General features: G+C 38.4%; 1 pseudogene; it reads left to right on the forward strand.

The window, feature by feature from the left end:
• The first annotated feature begins 929 nt into the window (after positions 1 to 929).
• Positions 930 to 1,500, forward strand: LOC120219781 (annotated as a pseudogene).
• Positions 1,501 to 3,733: the final 2,233 nt, after the last annotated feature.

Raw genomic sequence — 3,733 nt, forward strand, 5'->3', positions numbered from 1 at the left:
GCCCTCTGGCCACTGGCCTTGTTATATTCATGTGAGCTAAGGATCCTCTGACTCCTTTTGTTTGAATCGACACTTGTGTGGGTCCGTACTGTTCTTCTCATAGGTGTTCACATAATTAACACTTGCTGCTTCCACGTCTGCACAAATGTTACCTTCTCAGTGAGATCTACCCGAACTACTGGATTTAATAGAGAACTTCATCCTTTGTTTACCTCCACAAATGCCATGATGCTGCTTAACTTCTTTCCTAGGTAGTTATTTTAACTGTTAACATACTATTGGGAAAATAAGTAAAGTTATGCAGCATAAGATGGCCATCAGGACTAACAAAAGTTCTAGTCTGTAGCTTAGAGACTCTTCCTCCTTGCCATACTTGCTGTGCAAGCCAAATTACTACTAATGCAGAATGTGGAAGTAACACAATAAATTGTCCCTCATGCTAGCACTCCGAGCTCAGATCTCTGGAGAAGGATCTCCTCTGAGCCCGCTGGTGTAAAATAAAACTCCAATCCACCACGATCTCTGAGTACCACTTGGTTTTTCCGCCAGTGATCCAGCCTGGTTCTGTAACAATACTAAATAATGCATTTGTTATATTTTTATGTTTTTATCTTTCTTGATAGACTGCCACCTCTATAATGATAAGTATATTAATCTGCTATATTCAGTAGCAAGAATCCCACAACCTAGGACATTCTTTACACATCAAAGGTGTTTTATAAATGTCAGATCAACCAGTGGTTAAAGAATAACTTGAGCCTTTAGATTAAAAAAAAAAAAAAAAAAAGCTCATTTCCTGTTTCTCTGTAGTTTTCCCCAGCTTTGGGTGGTGGCCACTGCTGGACTCCAGCTTCTCATTGGTTGGAGGGTCAGGTGGTGTGCCCAGAGCCCTCAGTTTCTTGCCTTAGCACCCATATGCCGCCCCCAAGATGCCAGCCATCATGTGTGTGGTGGTGGGAGATGGAGATGGAGGTAGAACTTGCCTACTGATCAGTTACACAACCAGTTCATTTCCTGGAGAATAAATGTATCCCTACTGCCTTTGTAAACTAGTCTGTCAATGTTATGGTAGATGGAAAACCGCTGAATCTTGGCTTAGGGGATGCAGCTGGACATTAAGATGATGAGAGCTTGCATCCCTTATCCTATACTCAAACAGATGTATTTCTCTTGTGAGTTCTGCATCATTTGAAAATGTTCCAGCAAGGTGGTACCCTAAAGTGAAACACCACTGTCCCGACACCCCAGGGCAGGTAGGGACTAAACTAGATCACACAGATGACAGAGGCGTGATTGAGAAACTGGAAGAGAAGAAGCTGACTCCCATCATCTACCTTCAGGTTTTGGCCATGGCTAAGGAGATCGTGCTGTTAAAAGACCTGGAGTGCTCCAGTCTCACCCAGCAAGGCCTCACGACAGTGTTCAGTGAAGCTCTTCAGCAGTTCTTTGCCCTCCCCCCTCCCAGTTAAGAAGAGAAGGAGAAAATGCCTGCTGTTGTAGATGTCTGGGTCCCTCTCCTGCCCTGTCCCCCTTGGCAGCTTTATATATTTTGCTCAAAAATGATGAAGCCTTCCACTCAATGCCAAGTTTTTGTTACAGATTAGTTTCTCCCTAAAACCATTTTGAACCAATCCATAATTTTTAGCTTTTATTTGTTTAAAGTATAAGTCTTTCAAACTTTCACATTATATTAAATTTAGCCCTAAAATGGTAAGTTTTTTTAAAGCCTTATTTTTCAAAAGCCCCTATTGCTCAAGTTAAGAGTTGCCAAAATACCTTGTGAACCAAGTCACATTGTTGTACTGAGAACACCCAGCACTAAACTGTTAAAGACCTTTGCATTTAAGAAAAGATGGCAATGTGTCAAGTTTGGAAATGCAGACACTTTCTAACTAGATTTTGCTAAAAAAGCAGCACAGCTTCCTTCAAGAAATGTTGCCATCTAACTACCCCTAATTAATCAAGCAGTGTTCATTCCCTAAGACTGTACTGTAAGTCATAATGGAAAGAGTGTAAGGACTCAACTATTTGGGTCAATCTTTTGATTGAGTGACATCAAAACAAAACTGTGTTTTCACTTTTGCTGAAATTTTGGACAACCCTCTTACTCCTCTGTGTCTTTGATGAAGTAGCTGCTCTAGCCCTGGGTGGACCCAGGGGCAGGGAGGCGGTGTATGTGCAGTCCATGTCCTGTCGTGATGGAAGAATGAAGACAGTATTGTGACCAAATATGGAGGTTAATTTATATTGTGTTGTACATATCATAATTAAACTAAGTAAAAGTGTCAAGGGTAAAATTTTAAAAGGTTAATTTCTGTCAAGTGCAGTAAATGATGAAGAAAGGTTGGTCTTATCACTGCATGCTTCAAGTTTTTCCTTTTTCTTAGACCTGCCATCCCTCCTGAAATTGGGCATTTAATTCATCTTTAAACTGTTTCTTCACATAGTTGCTAACTTAGCGTTTTTCTTATAGAAACCCTTATTAATGAGCAATATGCCTCCTTGTATTATGAAATAGTTCTGATGATGCATTAAACATATTTTTGTAGATTAGTAAAGTGCATTCCTGTTTCCTTGTTACTTTTTTCAAAGCTAATTGCTTTTCTTAGTTTTCTGGTAACTAGGTGTAAAAATCATGTATTGCAGCTTTACAGTGCTTGAAATCTTTTAGGTATTCCTAAACTATGAACTTTCTTAGCATCACTCTCTTGCCAGATCGCCAACACTGTACTTGACTAGTGCTGACCCTCCTCTTTGCCTTACCCCCGGACACATATTTCTTGCTGCTAGGCCTATCCCTATTCCTTTGGGTCTGTGAGGTTCTATAAGTCTGTGCTTCTGCTAATGAAGTTCTGAACAGCTTAACTGCTGTCAAGAATGCAAGGTTGGGCCTTTCAATCACTAGCACTAAATTTTTTCAATTGACAGTTGCCGAATTGTGGAGTGTTTTTACTCTGGTCTTTTGCTAATGCAGTTAGCAGTGTGTTTTGCACGTATGACTTAATGAATCCTTGAATCATAAAAAATAGTGCCAAGGAGAATGAATTAAAGAAATAGAAGAGAGAGCTACAGATTGTAGTGAAATTACGTAATATCAAAGGGTAAACAAAAATGTCTGGAAAAACTTCCAGATAGAGAATCAGAATAGAATCATTTTGGCTCCAGATTTGTCTTCAACAGTCTGAGTCTTGAGGAGCCGTTTGATCTATATTTCAAGGTTCTGAGTCCCAAATACATTTGAATCTAGACTTACATACTTTGCCAGATACTAATCAAAATTGAATGCAGAATAAATATATTTTTTTAAGATTTGTAGACTGAGGTAAGTTTTACTCTCACCAGCCGTTTCTGAAATTAATATTAGTGAAATGTATACAATACCAAAATGATATTAAAATAAAGGAATAATCAATAACTGTGATTCAGAAAATAGCAAGTCACAACTAAAAGACAACGGAAACCAAAGCACAGCAGAAAGGGAAGCAACGGATCTTTGTTGTAATTGTCTCAAATTAGCATATGCAAGATAACTCCAACAGGTTTTATGATAAAAGGAATGAAAAACCTTAATACTATAATTAAAAATATATTTTTAAATTTTGTCCAATACAAAGGCATTAAAAAATCTCTAAGAGATATAACCAAACCATAGAAAAAATTGAAAATATGGAGCAAAGTCATGACACAATTTGGAGTTTTCCTAGGTGTCTTAAAAAAGCATACCCATTTGCTC

The sequence above is a fragment of the Hyaena hyaena genome, unplaced genomic scaffold, assembly GCF_003009895.1.
Source record: "Hyaena hyaena isolate Hyena2069 unplaced genomic scaffold, ASM300989v1 scaffold_649, whole genome shotgun sequence".
Classification (NCBI taxonomy): Eukaryota; Metazoa; Chordata; class Mammalia; order Carnivora; family Hyaenidae; genus Hyaena; species Hyaena hyaena.